The sequence below is a fragment of the Dermacentor andersoni genome, chromosome 7, assembly GCF_023375885.2.
Source record: "Dermacentor andersoni chromosome 7, qqDerAnde1_hic_scaffold, whole genome shotgun sequence".
Taxonomy (NCBI): Eukaryota; Metazoa; Arthropoda; class Arachnida; order Ixodida; family Ixodidae; genus Dermacentor; species Dermacentor andersoni.
The window spans coordinates 58,124,442-58,146,789 of record NC_092820.1 but is presented as its reverse complement, the minus strand read 5'-3'; the positions used below and the strand labels follow the sequence as shown (position 1 = coordinate 58,146,789).

The following is a 22,348-nucleotide window of genomic DNA, read 5'->3' as shown; positions in this document are numbered from 1 at the left end:
TTAGCAGCGAAACACCAGGAATTCTTATTTTTTATTTTTTTATTTTTCATCAATACTGTAAGCCTTGAAAGGCTCATACTGGAGTGGACATACAAACAGTACAGGTGTAGTGCTTTGTTATACAGGGATTTGCAGCAAACTCAAGCAAAAAGGCAATGGTTACAATCGACGCGCCATGTAAGCAAGCAGTAAATACAAGGAAACAAAAAGAAACTATACAGTGCGTACGCCATGTAAAGTGTAAGAAGCAGTTAATACAGAAAAAAAGCACATTGGGTGTGCCGTGTAATGTAGAAACAGTATCAAGTGTAATGCCTAATAACGTACCATCCAATGGACAAACATGCGCAAGAACGAAGCGCAGAGAAGTACGAAAGAACGTACGGACACTGTCCCGTGTGGAAGATGTTGGGGCAGGGCAATACGTCATCGGTAAATTTTTGAGGAACGCTCAGCCAAGGCTACCAAAATGTGGTCATCATTCCGATAATGACTCGTGGTGCATCTCGATTGCCGACACGAATGAATGCACATATTGTGTGCAAACAGTTTCACTTGAGAGGGAATAACACAGATCTATTGTTGAAGGGAAAAAATGAGTATTTTAGTGTGCTGCAACACGAAAAGAATGGTCTAATAGATTTATCATTGTTAGTTCGACGGAAGTGACGTCCGGGGGAGGGCACCAAGTAGTCTGATTTTGTTAAGTTCATCAGGTCACCGTAAAGAAGGTAAAGATACTTCAAACAGGCCAACCTCCTCCAACCAACCAGCAAGTGTTGGTATGCCTGCTTATGTGCGCAGCCCAGTTACGCTGTCGTACCTTGAGTACCTTGTGTATATGAATCGGGGTGCCCTGCTTTGGATCTTTTCTAATGCCAAGTTTAAGTACTTTTGATGCGGGTTCCATACTATGCTACCGTATTCTAATATCGACCTAACCAGAGCTTATAAGCACTTAATTTCATCGAGATGGGGGCTGTCGCTAGCTTTCTTCGTAAAAATCCGAGTTGTTCGAACGCACGTGCGCTAACATTATTGATATGTACGTCCCATGTCAATGATCTTGTTAGTGTGACACCTAGATATTTTACTGGGGCAAGTCACTCCAATGAAGTATTACTTAGTTTATATGTGAAATTTAAGGGCTCTTTCTTACGTGTTAGTCATACGCCTAGTTTTCTGTGTGTTAATTTGCATGCCCCAATTTTCACACCAGGTAACGATGTTTTGTAGAGGGTTATTAAGCTTTGTCCGTTCATCGACTGTTTTAACAGGTGTGTATATGACACGTCGTCCGCAAAAGCCTTATCGTAACCCCTGGTTCCATACTTGTATACAAGTCATTAATATATACAAGAAACAGAGTTGGCCCCAGAACCGATCCCTGTGGCACACCAGAAATAACATCAATATAACATCAGTCTGATTCAGTATTTTTTACGCAAACAAACTGGGACCGATTTGAGAGGTAGGCTTCGACCCATGAAACAATCTTGGCATTACTACCTATTGATTTGAGTTGGAAGATTAGTAAACTGTGTGGAACGCGGTCGAATGCATTCGAAAAATTGAGAAAAATTCCGTTAGCTTGCAGTCTTGAATCGATTGTTAAGCAAAGTCGTGTATATATTTCAAAAAGTTCAGTTACTGTTGAAAGCCCTTGCCTGAAGCCGTGTTGGTTGAAGTATAATAGCTTTTTTTTTTCCGATAGGTTACGGTAGCTTTATTTATTATATGTTCCATTAGTTTGCAACATGTGCTGGTTAGGGTTATTGGCCTGTATGTGTCTAGAAGCTGCTTGTTCCTACCTTTGTGAATTGGCACGACCTTTATGCACAACCAGTCCGCGGGAAGCACTGCCGTTTCAAGTGATGCACTGAAAATTTTATGCAGGAAAGGGGACAACTGACCCGCGTACCACTTGATGAAAGTACTTGATAAATTATCAGGGTCAGGCAATTTTTAACGTATATCTGTAGCAGCAAATTCAAAATGCCGGACTCCGTTATCGGGATTTCAGGCATTGTAGAGCCGTACTCTGATAAGGGCATACTTCTTCTAAGCGCATAGTGAATTGTATGGGAGAGATTGTGCTGGCCAAACTGCTGCCTTTTTAATGTGCATTTTTTCGCTTTTGCTGTGAAGAATTAGGGTAGCTAATTAGGGTCTTCGAGGGCTTAAACAAAGCGTAAGAGCGAAAATGGCAATGGACGACAAAAATAAGACAGGGCAGAGCACTCCACCTCATCTGTTTCGTCTGATCTGTTTTTTTTTTTGTTGAGCAAAAGTTTGTCTTAGCTTTCGCAAACGAACCAACTTACCCGCATGTCTTCATTACCTGCAAGATCGCTATAGGCACTCTTCCGCCGCCTAGATAACACCACGGCTTCTTTATTTATGCTACGAGGCTTACTGATGCCAATCGCTAGGCTACAAAAAGAACTTGGCGACCTTCGAAATGTCAGAATGTAGGGGCCTTCCAAATGCCAGGAGACGCAAGCGGTAATTCGCGTCGTTATCTATTTCAAAGTCTAAGTACGCGGAATAAGTACAAGAAGCACTTGTAAATAGCTTTGCAAATATCTATAAAACTTTGCTGCTGCCCTAATTCTCCGTAGGAAAAGCAGAAAACACCGATCAGAACAAGGGTTGGACATGGAGATTCGATATCGCAATGAAATTCACTGCGTGCTTAAAGAAGGATTCAGGCTGTTGAGCAGAAATAAACAAGAGTGAGAATCAACGGCGCATATCACAAACATTTGCGGCTTGCTGAACAAATGATGTTTTCCGACAAAGTGTGAATACAGCCCTGAATATTATTATGCAGTTCGTTAGCCATGCAAGATAAGAATTTATGATTGATCAGGATCGACTCTATAGTCTGCGGCAGGCTACGTCTATCTAGGCTAAATATCCAGAGGAGACGCTGATGACGGCAACAAAATTTACACTAGAAGAAAAGTTGGTTGAAGGGCAAATGCCAATCATGGCCGGCAACTTAATATTTTTCGTGAAAAGGAAAATATAAAATCCTCGCATTTCACTCGTCAACATGCAGGTTAACAAAGAAGCTTGATAAGGAGTTAGGAACCTCGCAACAAAGCCTTCTATGGAAGTAGACATAAATACGCTGGAGGGGGCGATGATGGAACCAACCTTTCTAAAAGGTGACTTTTGATCGTCAGAGCAACAAAAGTCCATTAAACGCTGATTTCGAGACTTGCCTTGTTCGGCAAGACTTCCCTAGATCGCTTCAAATCTCCATCACCTTGCATAACTCGGTCTTGTAAAAACACATTTGGGCTGAATGACTCGTTTGATGAATAAAAACAGCACATACGCCACCACTTACTGCCTCCTTATATATATATAGGAATGCGTCTTGCTGGCGATGACCTTATGATGGCCTCCGAAGTGGCTTGCTACAACATTACGATCGCAATCGTCCTTGCAAGGGTGCACATCAAAGCTTTGACCACGGCTAGGGTGTTGTGGATTCTGATAAACATGATTCTGTTATAACCGGAGGCAACACTCTGCCGGACCGGCTAAGGACCAGGTCACTTAGCTACCGTGAAGGATTGATTGATTATCGGAGATTAGTTTCCCGAACGAAAACTGGGACTATGAAAAACGGCATAGTGGGTGTTTCTGTGCTAACTGGGACTACATGGGTGTATGTAGTGTGTACCTAAAGCTACCGCGACCTCGAGGTCAGCAGCTCAATGCCGAAGCAACTAAGGTGCCAGGGTGCTTGACTTTGAAAATGAAGAACACGGGCGTTTTATCAAAAATAGATTAGGTTTCTACGGCTTACTTCATGATCGTTTGTTCAGCAATACCTTAAGTTTATTTCAGCATATCTAATAAGCCTCGCCGATGGTACAGACACCTTGAAAAAGTTGCAGTTTCGCCCAAAAGGTGAAGTGTCGATAGCGACAGCAAATTGATAGACCACCATACGAAGTAAGAATAGCTGTCTTATTCACGTGTAAACTTGTAAACACTCGTTTCCTAACTAAAGTAACAAGCATTGAGTCAGCGCGCACAGGCATACATGCACGCATGCACACATCACACTCGATGACCACGGAGACTCGCTGTCATAACGCTGGCATGAGGAAGTGCGACAGCAGCAGCGAGCGAAGAGACCTTGGTGCTGTACATCGCGTCAACGCAAGCTGAGCGGCACGAACATAGTATACACAAAGCTGGGAGCCGTCAGCCCACCTTGGCTTTGCCCCTAAAACAGACTGCTTTCAACAGAAACCCGCGCGACCATGCGCGTTGCTGCCACAGTACAATGCTCTCCTTACAAAGTACAATGAGTCGGTAGCCACGACGATCTACTTATTTCCGGTTGTTGATGTCGGAAAGGGTCTCAACAAATCCATCCTGATCTGCTGAAATGGTTGGCAAGAAGGCTCAATCAGGTGTGGTAGTGCCGCTGGCCTTGTCGGCGGTGTCTTGCGTCGCTGGCAGTCTCGGCATGTCTTGACGTAACGGGTGACGTCAGTGGTCAAGCGTGGTCAGTAATGCCTTTCCGGTATCCTCTATGGCGTCTGAAAGAATCCCAGGTGCCCATCGGTCGGATCGTCACGCAGGCCGTGTAGTACTTCTGGACGCACTGTTGGGGGAACAACAAGAAGGTAGTTGGCGCGGACTGGCGAGGAGTTACTTCTTTAGTAGGACGTCGTTTTGCAGAGAAAACGAAGACAATTCTCACTGGAATGCCATAGAGACAACGTCGGTTTTCCCTTCCAAACATTCAACAAGGCTTTTCAACTCCGGGTCTGCTCGTGGCCGTTCAGCGAAGTCTTCCGCGCTTGTTGTTCCTCGGAAGGCGTCGTCATTCTCGTCGTCTTGTGGTGGCGGGTAAATGGGGGTGTGTGATAGGCAGTCGTCATCAGAGCGCTTCCGTCCGGATTTGTTGACAACTATACCAAATTCCTGGAGGGTCAGACTACATCGCGCGAGGCATCTTGAAGGGTCCTTCAAATTTGCCAGCAAACAAAGGGCATAGTGGTTGCTTACGACTTTCAAGCACCTGCCATAAAGGGAACGGCTGTATTTCGCGGCAGCCCAATTGATGGCAAAGCTTCCGCGTTCGAGAGCGACCGATTTGCGCAAGCAATGACTCATTCAAATCCGTCTTTCCTTTGGACTAGTACGGCGCGGACGCCTTGGCGGCTTACAACGGTGTGGATTTCAGCGTCGGTGCCTTCGCTGAAGTGGGCGAGCACTGGCGGTGACTGCAGGCGCTGGTTCAGTTCCTGGAAGGCTTCGGCTTGTGGCGCTTGTCAATTCACGTTAAATCGAAGCACAACGATAGCCGCGAATGTAGTGAGTGATCGTCGAAATTTGATGAGAGGGTGAAACGCCTCGGCTTTTATACATGAGTCATCGAACGTTCCAGAGTAATCACTGGTGCCCGTGGGTATTCCAGAAATTACTATATAATTCGCCTCAAGCATGTAACCGGATAACACATGGTTTCGTGACAAAAGACGGAGATAGAACCATCGATAATATTAGAGAAACTTCCGAAACGCGGAGGCACGCCTTGCGCTGAGCAATAACGTTTGTTAGACGGCGAGAAGCGGTCACCTGAGAAAGATAAACAAGTACACGTTTCAATATTTTGTGTGGCGACGACCGTCTCCGTTCCATCTACGCCCTATATTCGTCGTAAACACCGCGCCTTCCATCACACAAATCGTCTCTTTATCTTGGCTCTAAATGTTGTAACTTTTTCCTCTCATTACAGTTTTACACTACAAGACACCCAATATGGAGTTTGCAGACAACGGAGAGAACAATATACACCTGTAAAGTAGATGTGCCAGTGAGAATAACGAGATCTTCAGTTCTTTTTCACAGACTTTATTACTGGCATATTGCTACGTATGTATATTTATGTTTTCTAGGCAGTTCATTTATTTACATTTATTAGCCATGTGATATTCCTAACAGAGTCAACAACAGCATGGAAGGATCTTTCCAGGTGTTGGAAGATGCAGGAAGGAAGAGTGTGCCCTTCAATGCCATGATGGTCCGCGTTTCAAGTAACGTACTGGCCTATTCGGATCTATAAACATTAGAAATAATGTAAAACTCGTGCTTTAATATGTCACTTACGAATTGTTTTTCCATCTATATTATCTGGATGATGAAAAATGTAAGCCGAGTAATCTCGTCACCAAAGGTTGGTCCACAGATGTTCAACAATATTTACCAATAAGATGTGTATACCGAGAACCGAAGTGAGAGTGGTAGCGCGGTTCAAGGTGCGAAGCTTGCTTACCAAGGTAGTATGTCGGGCTAGTTGTTGCAACGCTTAAGAAGCATGTATGGTACAATGTTAAAAACCAACTGAAGACACAAGAGGGGACGGCAAGAGCTCCAAGCTATCTTGTATATCTTTATTATCACAGAGCACAGAGGTGCGCTTCCGCTTTTCGCGTGAGTTCAAAAATACCATACAATGCGCATCGAAAGTTTAATTGAGAGTTGACGCATGAGGTGTTGGAACAACTGCAGCACGAAGCCGTTTGAAACAGCTCAATAAATGCTCCGACACAAAGCTTTTGTAGTCGAAAACACAAGATCCAATATCTCCTTCCGTGCAATACTATGACAAATGTTATACAGGACGTCTCAGCTAACATTAGGCAAGGTTTAAAAATATGGCGAAGCATTTTAGGACGATGCGGCAAAATGTTAATTGTTAGCCTTTGTATGGAGCAATTCACTCATTTTTTTTTCTGTTTCGCTGAACTTCGTTATTATTACAGGTTATTTACCTACTTTCAAAATATCAAACTTAGCGCGAAGCTTTCCAAGAAAAAGTTGCAACGTGTTTGGGGAAACACTACATTAGCAGTTCTTTCCACAACTACTACTGCTACAACGAGCAAATACGTTTATCTAGGTAATTTATTCGCAGGGTGCTCATGTCAGGAGAAGAAAGTTTAGTGAAGGACAAAAATTGGTTGCAGGGTACACGGCAAGCACTATTAGGTCTAGACGGGCAGCTTAGAGCTGGCCTTGAAAACAAAAGTGTACAGTGAGGGCATTATTTCTCTCGGTATCTAGATAAGCAAATCCTGGTGGTCCGGCATGCCAGCGACCGGGCCGGTGGGCTAGACCTGCCGGTCCCGACGTTGATCTAGCCGGGTGCGCGACGAGTTCGCGGCCTCGCCGGACCTCCATTAAAGCTCTTTCACTCCCTCATTCACTCATTATCGCATGTTACACGTACTTGGAGACTCACAAAAGGCTTGAGAAGTTATGGGCCACAGAAAAACTGACGGAGCGCAAAACTTTAGGCAGACAGGAAGAAAGCGTTGCGAATTCAAGGAGCAAACAAAACATTTGCTATACTAGTTTACATAACGAGGAAAGAAATAGAACTGGGGCCGCATTATGCAACGATTCGCTCTGGCTATTACGTCTCGGTTACGACACGCGGAGTGGGTGTGGAACGTCGCGTAATGAGAGAGATGAATGAATGTTCGGCCGCAAGATCACGTCATCCGCTTTGTTTGTACTTTGGGGCTATATTGTAACTGAAGGATGTTCCTAGTTCGATAAAAAATATTGGTTTGTACACAAGACTTGCACATTTAATTTCCAGTAATATCTGTGAGCTTCTGACGTGGACAGCTGATGGTTTAATTTTTTCTTCATTCACATTTGTGTCACTAGGTGGTGCGCCATATGTTAAACAATCAAAGCCGTTCTCTTGATGTAGGCCGCGGCTCCATAGGATTTCGTTTCGCCCGTGCTGAGCTTCTTAGGGCGGATTATTTCGACGAGAGTTTCGTCCACACATCCCACAACATCAACAATCTTGCCGCGGTCACGGAAGTGTTTCTGACTGCGGGTTTCGATGATGATGATGATTACGAAGCCTCCATCAATGGAACAAACCCACTATGGTGGATAGGCCACGAATCGGGTGGTAACATGATTGAATAAGTAAAAGAAATTGGTTATCAAATAATTAACACAAAAAGTAAAATAACTATATAATCCAAGATGCAAAATAAACTGTGAATGCATGAGTAAAAGTAGTGATCAATACTATAGTAAGCCTTGCGTTGATAGGAATACTAAAAAAAAAGAGAACAATAAAAAAACATATACTTAAACTCGTGTAACGTAAATTTTTTTGAATAATAATACTACTACGATTTAAACTGTGCATTTGTGCTTTTACTTTCTGAATTTTCTAGACTAAAGTAGAAGTAAATCAATTGCGGAAACTAAGAACTATTAACAAGGCATTCTTTTTGTGCCACATAGAAAATTATAAATGGCTAGGCAAGCGTTCCTGTGGCTGTATCCCAATACTGTTGCTCCAAGGGAGAGAATAGCAGTGCTGTTTAAGGGCGATCCTAAATTTTGAAGTGGGATTTCTAGACATAGTTTTCGATGAGCAGAAAATTGCCGGCAGGATAATAAAAAAATGGGAGAAAAAATGATCTATAGATTCCGGTGCATTGCAGAGGTAGGATAGAGGGGATACCGCCAGAACGCACCTGTGCAAGTAAAAATTAAGTGTTGGAATACGGCAACTCAGCCTAGCACCGCGGAGAGAAATCTCCCCTGCTTCTTTTTCTTTTTCCTCAACTGTAACAACCCCTGCAACGGAGGTGGTAATGCCACTGGCTGACGATTGCGACAGCCCAATAGCTTACACATGCCAGACGCAATGCCGAAAAACCGTTGCAAAAAAAAAAAGACCAGCAAACGCAGTGCCCACCGCACTTGCATTGGTGTCAACGTTACTTAATCGGTGGTTCCAGATATTCAAGCTCGTCGCAAATCTATCGCACTGTGTTTTTGGAGAGCCTAAGATGCCTTTGGAACTCTGCTTCATTCATGTCGAACGTTTCGCGCCGTCGCATCTCGTCGCGTCCTTGTCTCTCGCCAACGCTCGCCAGCGACACAACCAAAGAAGCAGCCATGGGCCACTCTGTCGTCGCGCCGGCCAGCGCGCGAGTAGCACACGGCCACGGTTGCCTTAGCAACCCTCTATATCAAGCTCGCCCCCACGCGCCACGCATGAGCAAAGCACTTTTCCGCGGTACCGCTCGTAGCAGACGACGAGTTCGCATTCCACATGATTGACAACCTGTGTGACGACAACAGAGTTTGTAGTCACGCCCGCCAGGGATGACGGCAACAAAGCACCAACCAATGAGTTCGAGAGAGCGAGCCGGTTCCAAGGCGAACCGTTGCCGAATACGGACACCGGGAAGGTCATCCAGTGCATAGGGAGAATAACCGGTCGTCTATTAGAATTAGGTTTGATGCAAGAGGACAGGAAAAGCGGTCTAGGATGGGCATAAAGTAAGGCGGGGCGTTGAGATTTGGTCGCGTGACGGAATAAAGAAATTCGCAGGCGCAAGCTGGAATCATCTAGCACAACAGATGGATTCTTGGCGATAGCAGGGATATGCCTTCGTCCTGCAGTACGCATCAATGGGCTGAAGATAAATCTACAGCGGTGGCTTAGAGGTAGAGCATCCGCCTCGTGTGCAAGAGGACCGTGGTTTGAATCCCGGTGCCACGCAATTTTCCACCGGAATAAAAAAATCCGCGTGTTGATAAAATTGCATAAACAAGGCCTGGAGTGCGGCCTGGTCCCGGTGACCAGAACCGGTAAGCACTCCCTCACCAGAGCAGGATTGGCCACCCTGGTGCAGTACTTGGCCACAACCTCCTATATAAATACAACAATCAAACTCAGTCCCCAGCAGCTGTGAATCAACTGACCACGGCGGCGGTCAGACCTGCGACGCAGAAGAGGGTGCTAAGAATCCCTGGATCCGCACAGGCCGCCATTGGAATCTGAACCTGGCAACGTTTAACGCTAGAACGTTATCTAGTAAGGCTAGTCTAGCAGGGCTATTGGAGGAGTTAGATGGCAGTAATTGGGATATAATAGGCCTCAGTGAAGTTAGGAGAACAAAAGAAGTATACGCAGTGCTAAAAAGCGGGCACGTCCTGTGCTACCGGGGCGTAGCGGAGAGAGGAGAACTAGGATTCAGATTCCTGATTAATAAGAATATAGCTGGTAACATACAGGAACTCTCTAGCATTACCGAGAGGGTGGCAAGTCTTGTTGTGAAACTCAATAAGAGGTACAAATTGAAGGTCGTACAGGTGTACGCCCCTACGTCCAGTCATGATGACCAGGAAGTAGAAAGCTTCTATGAGGACGTGGAATCAGCAATGGATAAAGTCAAAACAAAATACACTATACTGATGGGCGACTTCAATGCCAAGGTAGGCAAGAAGCAGGCTCGAAACAAGTCAGTGGGGGAATATTGCATAGGGACTAGGAATAGCAGGGGAGTGCTATTAGTAGACTTTGCAGAACAGAATGATATGCGGATAATGAATACCTTCTTCCGCAAGCGGGATAGCCGAAAGTGGACGTGGAGGAGCCCGAATGGCGAGACTAGAAATGAACTAGATTTTATACTCTGCGCTAACCCTGGCATCATACAAGATGTGGACCTGCTGGGCAAGGTGCGCTGCATGGACCATAGGATGGTAAGAACACGAATTAGCCTAGACCTGAGGAGGGAACGGAAGAAACTGTACATACGTAGCCGACCAATGAGTATGCGGTAAGAGGGAAAATAGAGGAATTCCAGATCAAGCTACAGAACAGGTATTCGGCTTTAACTCAGGAAGCGGACCTTAGTGTTGAAGCAATGACCGACAATCTTATGAGCATCAGTAAGGAGTGTGCAATAGAAGTCGGTGGTAACTCCATTAGACAGGATACCAGTAAGCTATCGCAGGAGACGAAAGATCTAATCAAGAAACGCCAATGCATGAAAACCTCTAATCCTACAGCTAGAATAGAACTGGCAGAACTTTCGAAGTTAATCACCAAGCGTAAGACACCTGACATAAGGAAGTATAATATTGAAAGAATTGAACATGCTCTCAGCAACGGAGGAAGCCTAAAAGCAGTGAAGAAGAAATTTGGAATTGGCGAGAATCAGATGTATGCGTTAAGAGACAAAGCCGGCAATATCATTACTAATATGGATGAGATAGTTCAAGTGGCTGAGGAGTTCTATAGAGATTTACACAGTACCAGTGGCACCCATGACGATAATGGAAGAGAGAGCAGTCTAGAGAAATTTGAAATCCCACAAGTAACGCCGGAAGAAGTAAAGAAAGCCTTGCGAGCTATGCAAAGGGGGAAGGCAGCTGGCGAGGATCAGGTAATAGCAGATTTATTGAAGGATGATGGGGAGAGTGTTATAGAAAAACTGGCCACCCTGTATACGCAATGCCTCAACACCTCGAGCGTACCGGAATCTTGGAAGAAAGCTAGCATAATCATAATTCATAAGAAAGGGGACGCCAAATATTTGAAAAATTATAGACCGATCAGCTTACTGTCCGTTGCCTAGAAACTGTTTACTAAGGTAATCGCAAATAGAATCAGCAACACCTTAGACTTCTGTCAAGGAAAGGACCAGGCGGGATCCCGTAAAGGCTACTCAACAATATACCATATCCACACTATCAATAAGGTGATATAGAAATGTGGGGAATATAAACAACCCTTATATATAGCTTTCATTGATTACGATAAAGCATTTGATTCTGTCGAAACTTCAGCAGTCATGGAGGCATAGGGAATCAGGGTGTAGACGAGCCGTATGTAAAAATGCTGAAAGATATCTATAGCGGCTGCACAGCCACCGTAGTCGTCCATAAAGAAAGCAACAAAATCCCATTAAAAAAAGGCGTGAGGCAGGGAGATAGGATCTCTCCAATGCTATTCACAGCGTGTTTACAGGAGGTATTCAGAGACCTAGAGTGGGAAGAATTGGGCATAAGAGTTAATGGAGAATACCTTAGTAACTTGCGATTCGCTGATGATATTGCCTTGCTTAGTAACTCAGGGGACCAATTGCAATGCATGCTCACTGACCTGGAGAGGCAAAGCAGAAGAGTGGGTCTGAAAATTAATCTGCAGAAAACCAAAGTAATGTTTAACAGTCTCGGAAGAGAACAGCAATTTACGATAGGTAGCGAGGCACTGGAAGTGGTGTGGTTTGTGTTTCTCTTCTGTATGTCTCGTCAAAATGTTGCGCAATCAAACCTCTAATATGCTATACCAACACGCCCAGTCGTCAACCTTGGCAAGTTTCACTGGAAGTGGTAAGGGAATACATTTATACTTAGGGCAGGTAGTGACCGCGGATCCGGATCACGAGACGGAAATAATCAGAAGAAAAAGAATGGGCTGGGCTGCGTTTGGCAGGCATTCTCTGATCATGAACAGCAGGCTGCCATTATCCCTCAAGAGAAAAGTGTATAATAGGTGTGTGTTACCTGTACTCACCTACGGGGCAGATACCTGGAGGCTTACGAAAAGGGCTCTACTTAAATTGAGGATGACGCAACGAGCTATGGAAAGAAGAATGATGACTGTAACGTTAAGGGATAAGAAAAGAGCAGATTGGGTGAGGGAACAAACGCGAGGTAATGGCATCTTACTTGAAATCAAGAAAGAGAAATCAGCATGGGCAGGACATGTAATGAGGAGGGAAGAAAATCGATGGTCATTAAGGGTTACGGAATGGATTCCAAGGGTAGGGAAGCGTTGCAAGGGGCGGCAGAAAGTTCGGTGGGCGGATGCGATTAAGAAGTTTGCAGGGACGACATGGCCACAATTAGTCCAACACCGGGGTAGTTGGAGAAGCATGGGAGAGGCCTTTGCCATGCAGTGGGCGTCACCAGGCTGATGATGATAATGATGATGAAATCTCCCACTTGCCAAGTAGTAGCTTTTCTTTTTCTTGCGTGGTAAAATCCGCGAAATATTATAGAATGCACGCTTGAGTAACGGAATTGCACTGCGTTGACACCGCCCGCTTAAGAACGAAGCGCACATTAAGCCTTGTGTATGGCCTAGCCTGATTATCGCTATCCTAAAGCTACGTGAAAGATGCACATCACTCTCTTAAAATGCACAGCGAACGCTCGTGTCGCTGCGATCTCACTTTTGGATCGGCAGCATGCCAGGACAAATGCGCTGCTCGTCCAATCGCGGTGACGCAGAAAGCAGTTCTATGTAACAAGTAGCATGTTCATAATTGTTGTTACGCAGAACGATCGACAATTTTCATATTGGATTTCTTTTTAACAAAATGAGAACTTGCGAAGTTGGTTATTATTCTTGACTAACATTGCAGTGAGGCGATATAGAAAAACAGTGTGGCTTGCTCCCTACAATAACTACAACATAGAATTGGTCATACCCTCCTTAAGTGTTAAAACTAGTTTTACACCTCGGCTAAACTTATCCGGGAGACGCTGCATAAGGGCATGTCGGATAAAGGTTCAGTATTACTGTGATAACGCGATTTAGTACATCGCACAATAGTAGAGGTACAGATCTTGACATACTGTACCACGAGCATGAAAGCTTGTAATAGCAGGCATAAGTTACGGCGTTGTATTCTTTCGTATCAAGCAGTGAAGTATGCTTTGTTTGCCGTGCCCCTGTATACAGGGTGTTTCAGCTAACTTTAGCCAGAGTAAAAAACTATTGCTATGCACTTTAAGGCTACGCGAACAAATGCATGTTGCTCACATTTGTATGTAATGTGTCAAGCTGTTCTTTTGTATTTTGCTTAATTGCATAATTAGTCAATATTAACTAACCAACTTCTGAAGCGACGATGTTAGGCAAAATGTTTTAATTAGAAAGTTGTAGAGCCCTTTCCTAAACGCCCGATTAGAGAGTTTCCAACACTCTGTCTAGGAAGTAATAGTGTTTTCCTGCTTACTGTGAAAAATATACCGCGTACATACCCGTACATAAAAAAATATACCACGTGACATACCCGTTTGCGCGCTGTGATTGCAGCGCTCCCGAACTGTTCGCGTACAAACGAACCTAGCATCTAGCAGGGCGTATTGTCGCTTGAAAGGCGACAGGGCAGTGATGAAGGCGTTGTCTGTGCGATTTGCGCGAGCGATGTTCTTCCCACGCTGCGGTTCAGGGTAGCAATGAGCAGACGCAACGGCAGCACACCCGGCTAAATGCCATGTTCGTTTGTGCGCGGAACTCTTGAGGGCAGTGCAATCACGACGCGCCACGGGCATGTCACGTGGTGTTTTTTTTTTATTTCGCGGGCATTCGCAGTACGCTGAAAAACACTAATGCTTAAGAGATAGAAAGACATAAACTGTTTATTTGGATGTTTTGCAAACCACTCTGCAACTTCCTAATTCGAAATTTTTTCCAAGATTCGTTGGTTCACAACTTTGTTCATTAATCTTGACTAATTATTTATTGAGGCAACATACAAAAATCGCGTTACACATTACATACAACAGTGAGAAACATGCATTTGGTCGCGTCGTCTTAGAGTGCATCGGTATATTTTTAAACTCTGGCTGAAGTTAGCTGAAACACCCTGTATATAGCTCTCTTGAGAGTCATTGAAAAACAGAACTATACCTCATTGAATAGCAGGTAGCATTGCTGCTTAAAACTGCAAATATACTTTTGTGTATACACAGCAAATATATACGCAAAATGCACGCAATATATATATATATATATATATATATATATATATATATATATATATATATATATATATATATATGTTATTATCATATAAGAAGCCAACATAGACGCCAAGGACAACATAGGGGGGAAATCATCACTCGTACTTACTAATTGAATTACAAAAATGAAAAATTAATGAGAACGAAAGTGGATGAAAAAGCAGCTTGCCGCCGGTGGCCAACAATCCCACGTCTTCGCATTACGTGTGCGATGCGAAGACGTGCGAACCTAACCAAGTAGGTTACGGTAGTGCCGTTTCCCCATCTATTTTCTTGAGCATTCATGTTTTATTACAACTAACCTTGGGTGTGTTAGCCAGTGCCACCACACACAAACTCGCAATATATATATATATATATATATATAGTGTGTGTGTGCGTGTAGTGTTCATTTGTAGAACACTTCATATATAAGTTTGTATACGTATAAGTGACTACAATTTAGGGTACAGGCTTAACAAAACGCAGGCGAACATTACGTGGTAAGTTGAACTGAGCTGCATTGAAATTAAAGCAAGGCATATCGAACCGTTCTTGCTATCTTTTCTGTTGAAGCACTACGATATTTTGGCTTGGGGAAGGCCGCATACTGGTCGGTTGAACACGTGCTAACTGTTCATAGCCAAATTTGCACTGAGAGAGCAATGACAAACCGTTAACACTTTGTCAGCTGACTACCTGAAGCTTTATGTAGATTCACAGCTCACTATGCTGCCAAACAATAAAAGAGATGATTGCATTTATTTTAATGTTTCTTTAAAAAATTTTGAATCGACGAACTGCTACAAAAGCTTCAAATCGCAAACAAATGTCCTACTTTTTTGGAGATTTCAAAATATTTGGCGTGGGTCCTTTTATGCCATTAGTAATACTTATGTCTTGATGGAACCTAAACGCGCGCGTGCAATCTAATAAAGGACGAGGACAAGAAGCACGGAAATTATTCTTTGAACGATGTCACCAATTCGCGTACGGACTCTGTTATAAATAAAATTCGAGGCGGTTTTCTCTTTTCCGCAGAGATCATTTTCACTGAGACCGATCGACTCCTGTATGAAAGCAATGACGGCAAATGTGGAGTGTTCTTGGTATCTTCCATAAATGGCTGTACGTATTCATTAATCAAGGAAGAAAGAAGCTTTACAAATTTTTGCGAACAATACGTATGATATGCCACTCCACTGCCTGATGTTTGCCACCACTCCTCCGAACTATGTGCATTCTTTCTCTATTGCATGGTTTAAAAAACAAAAGCATCGCTATATTTGTAACATGTTTCCGCAGTGCAGGTTGCGAAATATGGCCTCAAGAAAAGGCTAACAGTTATTTCTTGTTTGTATCCATAGAATAACAATGTTCATGCGGTAGGTATTGCTGGCGCTTTCATGTTACGGCCTGTTCTATATATTTTTCTTGCTTATGACCTAAGCTAATGTGCGATGTCAAAATGCTGTTTCACACAATTGTTGCCGTCCGTTTGACATTACATAGAACGATGCATGTGCAATTGTATATAAGCCCTTCTCCTGGTACTTTTCAGTTGCCATTTGTGTTGATGTTTAACTTCTTTGATGTCCTGGTCCGTATATCTTATTTTGTTTTATTGTGTGCTTGTTTTTTGACGCCGCCGATAAACGTGCGGGTAGCAGGGCTTTGTCTGGGCACTTGAATATAATTTGAACCCTTTCATTCCAGGCAACGATTGCCTAAATAAACGATGAAAATTTAAATGTAGAGAACAACTTTGCAGTCTTCAGCAAACGATAGTAAAATTCAGCGTAAATTCTAATGTGCCACCTCGAGGCATCCGTTGTCGAATGCACGGCGTCCGCGCCAGATGTTGGTGCATTTTCTTTCTCGCTTTCACGTGACCGTGACTCCAGCACTCCCAATGCAAATGAAGAAAGAGTGGTTATGATAAGGGCGCCTCGTTTTACCGCGCTTTTTCAAAGCTAGTGATCAGGCTAACTCTGTAAGAAGCTAGAACACCTCTCTAAGGTAAAGAAAGTAACAAGAAGCTTCTTAGTTTAGTTCTTACAAATAAGAACTCTTCTTCTTCTTAGTTCTTAGAAATAATAAGGCTGCTAATACAATGCCCACACTGCAAGCTCCGAGAAAGAAATATTACAGGGAGCATCAACGCAGTATATACAAATATATACTAGTTTTGAATTACACATAAATAGCAAAAAAAAGAATGTCCGTCAGTACTCTTTTGAAATGAACATTTGAATGTGTTATCGCAATAACGAGCACAGTCGACGTATAATGATGGTGACAAGATGCACAAGGCTTATAAAAATATGTATTGGGATGTGTCAATCTTAAACTGACATGAATTCTAGCACCAATTTCAGGCGACCTTGTTTTGCATTGGTTCAAAGTGCAGCAAGCCCTTACTGCTTTACAAGCTAGGTGGTAGAATCATGTCGTTTATACGTGTTAAAAATAACCTGATAATGTTTCTCTCGACGCATTCCAGGTAATTCGTGTTAGTGATTGTGTGCGGAAACCATACGATGTAAGCACACTCAGAAATGGGGCTTACAAAGCTCGCGTAAAGTAATACTTTGTGCTTTGCATAGCCATAAGCCTGTTTTAAGAGGAAATGGTTGACGGAATGATTTGGCGCAATGCCTACAATCTCTAGAAATTAGGTACATTTGCTGTTTAAGTTCATTTCGAGGTACTGATAAACCGTTGCAACTCCAGTACCGCTCAGTGCATAGGTAATGCCTTAACGGTTCCGGTTCTGGTAATGAACCAACATAATGCTTCCATCTGCTAGGCTTTCCTAACTTTGTCTTCAGCTTGGCTCTGTCTCTCTGTTTATATTATATATATATATATATATATATATATATATATATATATATATATATTAACGAGACCGATCAAGTTGTCCAGCGTTGTTTATTCCGAAAAAGGCAACGCCCCAGCTCACGCGTGAGGAAGTAGAAGAACAGGGAAGATGATGATGGCTATGTACAAATGAAAACGACGAAGTACGTTAATAGTGCTTAGGCGGCAGATTAGAGATTATCTAAACGGAGAGTGAACGGCTTCATCCGCGAAACATGAACAATTTCGGCATTCCGGCGGCGCCGATCAGTGACGGAGTGTACTGGGCGGACGAGATAGTTCACTGCAGATGTTTGCTGCACAACGGTGTATGGGCCAATGTAGCGCGGAACGAACTTCTCACAGAGGCCAGGAGTGCGGACTGGAGTCCCAAGCAGGACTTGGTCTCCAGGGTGAAAACGTAGGTCTCGGCGTTTGTTGTCGCAGTGACGCTTGCACTGAGTTTGGGTAGCTTCTGTGCTTTGCCGGACGATTTGACGGCAATGTGCAACTCGTGCAGCAAAATCGTCTGGAAGCGACGCGTTAGGCGAAGAAGGTGCCAAGAAGAGTTCTCTGTCGAATATGGTGGAAGGAGACCGTCCATACACAAGGAAGAAAGGGCTGTAGCCGGTAGTCCGTTGAGTCGCAGTATTATATGCGAATGTCACAAAAGGAAGAATTTTATCCCAGTCAGTGTGGTCAGGATGGATTTACATGGAAATCATGTCAGACAGCCTACGGTGGAAGCACTCAGTAAGGCCATTGGTTTGCTAATGATAGGTAGGAGTAGATTTGTGGACGGCATTAGTGGCCCGAAGAACTTCCTCGAGGACTTGTGAAATGAACGCCTTGCCACGGTCACTGAGAAGAACGCGAGGAGCCCCGTGGCGCAAGACGATGGAGCGCAAGAAAAAGTCGGTGACCTCAGAAACGGTGACGGATCGCTGAGGGGCAGTCTCGGCATATTTTGTTAAATGGTCGACCAAAGTGACAATCCAACGGTGACCGGAGGGTGTCAATGGCAAGGGACCATATAAATCCATACCAACAAATTCAAAAGGTGCGACCGGGCAAGGGAGAGGTTGTAGTAAACCGGCAGGAGGGGATGCCGAGCGTTTGCGGTGCTTACATGATGCACAAGAGGCAATGTATTTGGCCACCGTTGTGGATAGGCCAGGCCAGAAGCAGCGAGTCTTTATGCGGTCCTAAGTGTTGTGGAAGCCTAACTGGTCAGTCGATGCGTCGTCGTGAAGTGCCTCTAATACCCGCAAGCGAAGGCAGCGAGGTAGAACTGGGACCCACCGGTGACCTGTTGGGTGGTAAACGTAGCGGTGTAGCAGGCCATCTTGAAGGCGGAATTGTCGAAGTTGGCGTCGCAAGCGGCTGTTCGGTGGCTCGGCGAACCCACTAAGGCGATCCATGAGAGCTCGACAGTAGGAGTCGACCCGCTGTAGCGAGACGAAATCAGAGCGTGATGAAAGCGTAACTTGGTCCAGGGGCGTTATCGAGAGCTCGTGTGAGGCAGGCGTAGCATCGAAATGACTTGGTAGGGAAGACAACGGCGCGTTACCGGGTGAGAGCGAGAGTGGGCAGCGAGACGATGCGTCTACATCATGATGACTTTTTCCAGACTTGTACGTTATAGTAAAGTCATATTCCTACAAGCGGAGTATCCAGCGTCCTAAGCGTCCTGACATGTTTTTCATTGATGACAGACAACACAGAGCATGATGTCGGTGACGATGGTGAAGTGGCGGCCGTAAAGGTATGGGCGAAATTTCTGAATCGACCAAACGATAGCCAGGCACTCTTGCTCCGTAATGGGGTAGTTCCGCTCAGCTGGAGAAAGTGTTCGGCTGGCATATGCTATGACTTGCTCTTTAAAGGCTGTATTACGTTGCAGAAGTACTGCGCGAATACCTTGTGCGCTTGTGTCAGTATGGAGCATGGTAGGGGCTCGATTATCGAAGTGACCAAGCACTGGTCCGGAAGTAAGATACCGCTTAAGAGCTTGAAAATCCGACTCGCAGTCGCTAGTCCACGTGAAAGAGGCACCGGTAACCAGTAGCTTGTGTAGAGGAGCTGCTATTGCTGCGAAGTTGCGTATAAATCTACGAAAATATGACGCCAAGCCGAGGAAACTACGTAGATCTTTCTGTTGCTGGGGGCGAGGAAACTCGAGAACGGCACTAATATTTTCGGGTTCTGGCTGGATGCTATCTTCTGAGACGACGTGACCCAATACTTTTATCCTCTTGCTTGCAAATTTGTATTTTTTTGTATAGATCTGGAGACCAGCATTTGCGAGGCAGTTGAGAAGTTCGTCTAATCGATGAAGACGTTGGCTGAAGTCAGACGAAAAGATGACAATATCGTCCAGATAACAGAGGCATGTCTTCGATTTTAGACCACGAAGTACGTTGTCTATCATGTGCTCAAATGTGGCAGGAGCATTACAAAGGCCAAAAGGCATCACGTTAACTTCATAAAGTCCATCTGGGGTAGCTAATGCAGTCTTTTCTTTGTCAGTCTCATTCAACAGAATTTGCCAATATCCTGATCGAAGATCAAGGCTGGAGAAATACTGCGCCCCTTGTTGTGTGTCCAAAGCGTCGTCAATTCGAGGTATTGGATATACGTCCTTGCGTGTGATCTTGTTGAGCCCTCGATAATCGACGCAAAAGCGAACGGAGCCATCTTTTCTCTTTACCAGGACCACGGGAGAAGCCCATGGGCTAGATAAAGGTCGTATTAACTTGCGCACAAGCATGTCAGCAATTTGTTGTTCAATGACATTTCGTTCGGACGGTGATACACGATAGGAGCGTCGTCGTATTATAGCGGAACCATCGGTTTCAATGCGGTGTGTAACCGCAGGAGTTTGGCTAAACACAGGGGAACAGCTATCGAAGGAGGCTTTGTGTTTTGCCAAGGCCACCATTAAGGCTTCGGACTGCGCGGCTGTTAGGTCAGAGCCAAAAACGGCTGGAGGAGGGAAAGAATCATCCAAACCTAAGGTTGGTGCTGGCGATGAAGAAGGGCAAAGCGTCACTATAGAGATAGGTTGAGTGTCGGCGAGGGTTGCCACAGTCATCCCTTTGGGCAGCATCACAGGATCTGGGGTCGTGTTGCAAGCAGACAGAAGGGCACGGCCACGTGAAAACCGGACGAGACAGGTGGCAATGAGAATTCCGCGAGAAGTACAGCGGGAAGAAGGGGCGACTAGGGCGTCTGCGTCGGTGATCTGACTGGATGTTACAGCTATAACGTCTTCGTGACCAGGACGCAGGACGTAGTCTGCAGCGATGGCCAAGTTCACGTATGAAAGTGAAGAGTCCGTAACAGGTGCAAGCACTGTATCCGTGATGTGGACAACTTCCTCTCTACATGAAATGACGGCTGAAGCAGAATGTACGAAGTCCCAACCCAGTATAAGTTCATGGATACACGTTGGAAGGATGATAAACTCAATGTGGTGGCGTATGCCGTCAATGAGAACACGAGCAGTACACTGTCCGTCGGGGTGAATGAATGCATTATTAGCACCACACAAGATAGGTCCAAGATAAGGCGTTCTTACTTTAGGGAGCCGGGAACACAGATTACTCCGAAGAACAGAAACGGCGGCACCGGTATCGATGAGCGCTGACGCGGGAACACCTTCGACAGTCACAGAAAGCATGTTGGCCGGGCGAACAGGGGGAATTTTTGAAGACCGATAAGAAGCAGTTTCCCCTCCAAAAACTGCAACAGTTAGTTTTGCGAGTGCTTTTCGACAAGATGGGAAGTGGGGCGAAGCGGTGATGTAGAGCGCCGGTAAGGCGATGGAGAACGACGTCTGGCCGAACGGGAACTATGAGGCATATTGGGAGCAGCTGGAGGAGACGGAGAACGCTGTTGAGGGAACGAGTACGATCCGGGATAGTAGGCATCTGATCGGCGAGTGCGGTCTCTCTCGTGCTCAGCATATCGTCGTCTTTCATCCTGCTGGCGACGGCGGCAGAAGCGAGATATATGGCCGCGTATACCACAGTAAAAACAAACCGGACGAGGTGGACGCCACTGAGGGTACGATGGCGCAGCAAGTGCTCTGGTTCCCATCGACGCCAAATGGTCGTAGCAAACGCCAGTAGGCACGGAGGTCACCGTAGGGGTGGGTAGCGAAGCAACATCCGCGTAGGTAGGTGTGGGACGTGCTGCCGGAGCAAGATGCGTCGTGGGTGTAGTCATCGCTGTCAACTCTTGCTTTACGAGCTCGCGCAAGTCGACGGTGGGGATTGGGGCGCAGGCAGCAGGTGGACGCCTTAGGTCTTGTAGTTGAAGCTCTTCGCGGATGACGGTTCGTATAAGAGCACGCAGATCTGGAGAATGGGGAACCTGAGGATCGCTGCTGTCATGTGGAAGACGAATAGAATGCAGCTCGTCTAGGCGTTGACACGTTGAAGTGATGTCTTGGACAGGAGCCGGATTTTGCACGATTAAGGCGTGCAAAATCTGTGTGGTAGGCTTAGAGGCGCCGGAAGGGCCGGGGTTGGAAGCGTCCATTGTTGTAGGGGTAGCTGGGCGCAGGCGGCGACCGGAACGGAGCTCCAGGGAGGACGGGAACGCGAGAGGACGTCGGGGTCTTGACGTACCTCCACCAATTTATAATACGGAGACCGATAAAGTTGTCAAGCGCTGTTTATTCCAAAAAAGCTCACGCGCGAAGTAGAAGAACAGGAAAGATGCTGATGGCTATGTCCAAATGAAAACGACGAAGTGCGTTAATAGTGCTTACACTATATATATATATATATATATATATATATATATATATATATATATATATATATATATATATATATATATATGTATATATATATATATATATATGTAT

At 45.0% G+C, this 22,348-nt stretch overlaps 1 long non-coding RNA gene across 1 annotated transcript in view; it reads left to right on the top strand.

The window, feature by feature from the left end:
- Nucleotides 1-22,348, top strand: part of LOC126534956 (uncharacterized) — a 35,807-nt gene that overhangs the window by 11,081 nt on the left and 2,378 nt on the right. The window contains exons 2-4 of the long non-coding RNA XR_007600428.3: nucleotides 5,774-5,910; nucleotides 5,980-6,071; nucleotides 15,652-15,738. This is a non-coding gene — a long non-coding RNA (uncharacterized lncRNA). The remainder of the gene's footprint in view (nucleotides 1-5,773; nucleotides 5,911-5,979; nucleotides 6,072-15,651; nucleotides 15,739-22,348) is intronic.